This window comes from Anabrus simplex, chromosome 9 (assembly GCF_040414725.1).
Source record: "Anabrus simplex isolate iqAnaSimp1 chromosome 9, ASM4041472v1, whole genome shotgun sequence".
Classification (NCBI taxonomy): domain Eukaryota; kingdom Metazoa; phylum Arthropoda; class Insecta; order Orthoptera; family Tettigoniidae; genus Anabrus; species Anabrus simplex.
This window is the reverse complement of record NC_090273.1, coordinates 22575744-22581743: the sequence shown is the minus strand read 5'-3', so window position 1 is coordinate 22581743 and position 6000 is coordinate 22575744. Positions and strand designations below refer to the sequence as shown.

Genomic DNA, 6000 nt, shown 5'->3' with positions numbered 1-6000 from the left:
TCTCTTTTTAACTTTGCCTCTTGAATCCAGGTTGTTGTCGTTGATTTTCTCTCCCAAAGGTATTTGAATATCTGTTTTTTAATCTGTTTTCATTCATCTTAAGGATATACAGTACACACACAGAAATAACAGTCTCCTTCTTAATAAGGTTTCCGTTATGTTTCCTGTGTTCTGGTAGACTTCCTTATTACTTCGCAATTTTCACAAATCTTCAGTTTTCATCGGACGCAGAATTTATCTTACACTTATTCGTTCTAATATCCTAAGCTTATCTAATTTTTTAATCTAATACCAGGCATTCGCTCAGGTATACTGTTTCACTATTACAGTATCTTATTTTAAGACTTTTGATGCTAAAAGTTATTGATGATGATGATGACGCTTGGTGTTTTAAGGGGCCTAACATCGAAGGTCATCGGCCCCGCTAAAATTTATTAGTAATAACACCAATAATATAAGCAATTTCCATATTGTTCATCCTTTCTTCTATAGCCGACCTTTCTAAACCATTTCTTCAATTATTTCCCCTAGATAATTCAATTTCTTCACGTTATTGTTATTGGAAAGATTGACGACAATTTTACTAGCATCGGGGTTCATGCCAGAGACTGCCTGTTTCTGAGCCAATTGGAGGAACTTTGATTTCTGACCGAATGACACCTGGTTGAATATCTTCAGCACTGACCATATTTTAATGATTGATAGTGAATTTATGATAGAGACTAGTGGAATTATGTTAAACGCACTAATAAGGAAATTAATCGCAGTAGTGCAATTAGATTGCATAATGAATTGTATATTTCATATGAAAGAACTAATGGCAAAAATCATTCGTTAGAAGTACATATGTTTGTTCATATTTGTCTTTTGGGGGACGGGCATAGTTAATTTTAATAGCATATTTTCTGTATATCTGGCCGATATTTATTTCCTAAATATCCAAAATCTACTGATGCATAATTTGAATAATAGAAGTGTTAATATTCCTATGGCTCTACCAATCACAGCGTAATGATGACGGAAAGCGCAGGCGCCTCTAAAGTACATTCTCACCTCATGACTCGAAGCAAGCTCAGTTTGGCGCAGCCAGCGTCTCGGCGCCTATCGGGAGGCTAACACTGTGCGTTTAGTGGGCCGTGGCTGATACCGAGCGCGTGTGTGGCGAGCGATACAACAGCTGATTGAAGGTAGGACAACAATCTGCTATAGTACTGTAGTCTGGACTTGCTTAATAAAGTACGAAATATCAAAATAATTATTAAAATTCGACCACTTACAATCCTTCGACTTAGTGACAGTCATTTGCGAAGAAATGTATATTAGGTTTACTCTCTGATATTAGTTAGTGTCCTGCTCAAAGAATCTGATGACATCAGACGAAGAGGTTATACTTGTCATTTCACATCGTATAAGGGTTCACGGAGAAAATTGGCACAGCACGAATTCTAACAGTAGTTCTTTTTTCTTTTTTATATTAAATCATTTCTGTACACTTAATGTTTTCATAATTGACGAACTAAATTATACAAGTTCCCTTTTTTTAACAATTGCTTTTACGTCGCACCGACAAAGATATGTCTTATGGCGACGATGGGATAGGAAAGGGCTAGGAGTGGGAAGGAAGTGGCCATGGCCTTATTTAAGGTAGAGCCCCAGCATTTGTCCGTGTTAAAGTGGGAAACTATGGAAAGCCATCTTCAGCGCAGTCGACAGTGGGGCTCGAACCTACTGTCTCCCGGGTACAAGCTCACAGCCGTGCGCCCCTAACCGCACGGCCAACAGTTCTCCTTTTAACTCAAAAAATACTTCAATTAATATACGAATCCATTCATTTCAAATTCTGTAAACTGTTATGTTAATAACTTTGCTCTTATTGGTATACTTAACAGTAAGACGAATTCTCAAATAGTGATTCTTAACAGAATTTAAATTTACGGGTCAACTTTTCCAATACGACTTAGACTAAACACTAAAATTAAGCACGGGTTGAGTTGTCCGTGCTGAAATAAGTTGAATCATTTTCTAATTGCAATAAAATTCAACATCCATTATGGAAATATTTACATTGCGGATTTTAAATCAATACACCTGTGTAGTACATAATACCATTTTTTTCTTATTTTCAAGTGTTATTATCTGATAAGAATCTTCTTAACTAACATGAATCAAAAACTGATAAGTGAAAATTGCTGTATTTCTTTACGTGCACTCCCATTTGTATTGGCGAAGAGAAACATAGTGATACTCCCTTAAGTGCTCATACAATATCATGATAATAATAATAATAATAATAATAATAATAATAATAATAATATAAGAGAATAATCAGCAACAGAGAGAGATAGTTTTAGAAAGAAAGTGTTAAAAATCGAAGGATCCAAGATCGAGAGGACAAGAAAACAGGCTAAAATTGTCCGAGAAGATTAAAAGGAGATATAGTGAACAGATGAAGGAATATTGAAGGGGGAAGAAGGAATAATAACCGATGAAGCATTGAAATTGTCAATTGGTCGCCAGAAGACCCTAACGGAGAAATTATTATTATTATTATTATTATTATTATTATTATTATTATTATTATTATTATTATTATTATTATTATTATTATTATTATTATAAATATAAGTTAACGTTCAAATATAATATCAGCAAAATAACAAAGGATGCAAACAGAATAGTAGGATCTTTTATAAGATATTCGAGAGCTTTTACCCGGTCTTCTGTAGTGAATAAATTATTTTTACCTTAATAAGGAGGATATAGAAATATTCTGCCATTATTCGGAACTCGCATCCAAAGCAGCAGGTGCATGCTGTTAAAATTGTACATAACAAGTTTCTACCTTATCTTTACTTAAATAAGGCATTAATTTTTTGTATTTTCAACACATCGACACCATTATTGAGGAATATATTTCAATTTATTTCATTGAAAATCGCACGGTCCTTACTTTCTGTACAAATATTAGGAAAATCGTAATAGGACGAACTGATTATTTGGACCTGTTCAATCTCATTTTTTCCATGTTCCTCGAATAAGATCATGTCAGCATCTGTTATTTCTTGTTCAAAGGTGAAAGAAACAATAAATTCCCCTTCGTTTTCCTTAGCATAATTAGCTATATTTTATTACAGGTATTCACCCAGGAAAACTTTGTAAATGCACGATGTACGGTTCCTCCCCCATGACTGTGTAATTAGCGTCCACAAGAATTAGATAGCTCATTTAACTGACAAAATTGGTTCCTTTTTTAGTGATTACTTTTTAATAAAGCTCGCTAATTCGGGACTTCATTTAGCTGAACAATCGCTTATACAAGCTGTCGCCTGACTGTCATAATGGAGCATTATAATAGACTGACGGTAAATTATCAAGTTTTAAAATAACCACAGCCCAATCGATGACGTGTTTGATGCATAATAGGCAAGTAAGCTCATTCCCTTGATTAAAATGTTTTTAACTCATGGATGTACAGTCATTTAATTAACTGCTTGTACATTGTCTTTGTTCTGTGCTGTATTCTACTTATTTCTTATTTTTCTCCCCAGCATCTATCTCTCATGATCTCAAGATCCACTTTTCCGCACATTACTTTTGTAATTGTCAACTTCTGAAATTCTAAAGGAGAGGGGCATCGTGAATGGTAGAGGATAAAAACAGTTCACGTAACATAACGGCAAAGAAGGAGGAAGATCGTCAAATACTAGCAGAGTCTGTATGAGCTCAGGGAAGCTCGTTGTCCCAAATGGATCCAGAATTATTAAAGTTACCGTGTGATATTTCCAATCTCATTTGTCAAAATATTTCCTTAGCTAACAAGGGAACAAATTTAAAGGATCAACTCAGAGTATAAACAAAAGAGGCAAGCTTAAATAAGCAAGCGTACATGTCGGTAAAAAATGTATGACTCTATTTATTTGAAGCCGGTCTTAAATTTTTTTCTATTTCATTTTTCAGTTAAATTAGTCAAATCTACATTACAGTACAATAATTTTGGTACAAGGAGAAATAATCTAGTTGATATCAGCTAATAAATTATTTTTTTAAATTGTGAAGTATTAACATGAAATTGCACATTCCTTCTTGAAACAAAGTTAATAAGTTCGTTCAAACTAGCCCTTTGTAAGATCTATTAGAAAAACAAAATTAATAATTTTATTTTTTCCCATTTTTATCTATTTTTTTTAAAGATATGTGCAATTTTATGTAATTTCGTAAAACTTAAAAAAATATAACTTTTGAGCAATTTCAGCTTGTATCCAACTCATTGTATTGTAATGTAGATTATTCCCCAATTTAAGACAATTTAAAATAGAATGACGTATAAGACCGCCAGCAAATAAATTGATTTGAAGCCGTGGTCTTAAAAAATATGTGACACTGTATTTAACAATCAAAATTATGTTTAACAAGATATAGTCGAAAATAATAAGCATAGAGCATAGAGACCATTTAGCAAAAAGGCAAAAGGAATAGAGCATCGGAAACAGCCTCAGATGCCATAACATAAAATGAACCCCCTGAGAATGGGGGCGGTAGAATAACACTAACGCTATCTCCTGCTTGTCATAAAAGGCGACTAAAACTACCCCAGGGGCTCTTAACTGTTGAGCGTGTGTTGGTGACAACAGGGTCCTTAGCTGAGACCTGGCATTGCTTCCCCTCACTTGTGCCACGCTCCTCAGTTTCATCTAACCTACCTGACCTCTCTTGGTCAACCCTTGTTCATGTTCGACCCGGACGCTATTAGGTTTAGACGGCTAGGGAGCCTTTCATTTTCATGCCCTTCGTGGCCTTTGTCTTTCTTTGGCCGATCTCTTCATTTTCGAAGTGTCGGACCCCTTCCATTTTTTCTAATGATAATGATATTTCTTGTATGTCCCTATAACTACATTTTCGGTTTTCGGAGACGCCGGGGTGCCGTAATTTAGTCCCGCTGGAGTTCTTTTACGTGAAAGTAAATCTACCGACACGAGGCTGACATGTTTGAGCACCATCAAATACCACCGGACTGCGTCAGGATCGAACCTGCCAAGTTGGAGTCAGAACGCCCGTGACTCAACCGTCTGAGACACACAGCCTGGCCATTTTTTGGTACTAGAGGATGATTGCCATATTGTACGTCCTCTTAAAACAGAAATCATTACCGCCACCGAAAAAGAACACTATTAAATTCAAGTACCCTATACCAGCGGCAGTAATACCAAAAAATTCCAAGGGAAAAGTGATGTATCTCAATGCCCCCTTTTAGAATACCAATATATCGCAATAAAAATAAGATACCCTAACATGCTTTGGCTAAATTTGACGAGAAGAAGAGACAATGTTAGAGCACAACTTAAGACACCCAGGACTTGTTCAGTTGGTTTCTGAAGTAAGTGCAGGCGGTAAGAACGGTAGGGGTCGACCGAGATATGAATATGACAAGCAGATTAGAGTAGATGTAGGCTGTAGTAGTAACGTAGAAGTAAAAAATAAACACAGTTTAGGGCGGGGTGGAACGCTGCCTCAAATCAGTCTATGGACTGATGAAGCAAACAATAACGACTTATTTCTCTTTACGAAATCAGTTTTTCCTCTTCGGTTATTACGAACCAATTTTAGTGTTTGCGGTTGAGTGCTCGAATTTTGAATTTCTGATAAACCGAAAAATTTGTCATTCCGAACAGATCCCCGTCCTAATTAGTTCGGAATTGTAAGATTCTACTGCATTATTATTATTATTATTATTATTATTATTATTATTATTATTACTATAGGAATATAGACCGTGCGGTTAGGAGCGCGCAGCTGTGAACTTGCATCCGGGAGATAATGGGTTCGAACACCACTGTCGGCAGCACTGAAGATGGTTCTCTGTGGTTTCCCATTTTCAAACTAGGCAAATGCTGGGGCTGCGCCTTAATTAAGGCCACGGCCGCTTCCTTCCCACCCCTAGGTCTTTCCTATCCCATCGTCGTCATTACACCTATCTGTGGCGGTGCGACGTAAAGCCACAGC

The 6000-nt window shown here is 36.1% G+C and overlaps 1 protein-coding gene across 1 annotated transcript in view; it reads left to right on the top strand.

Annotated features, from left to right (window-relative positions):
• The first annotated feature begins 1093 nt into the window (after positions 1-1093).
• Positions 1094-6000, top strand: part of LOC136881028 (neuroglobin) — a 307501-nt gene continuing 302594 nt past the window's right edge. The window contains exon 1 of the mRNA XM_067153620.2: positions 1094-1187. The gene's annotated coding sequence lies outside the window, so the exon portion shown is untranslated. The remainder of the gene's footprint in view (positions 1188-6000) is intronic.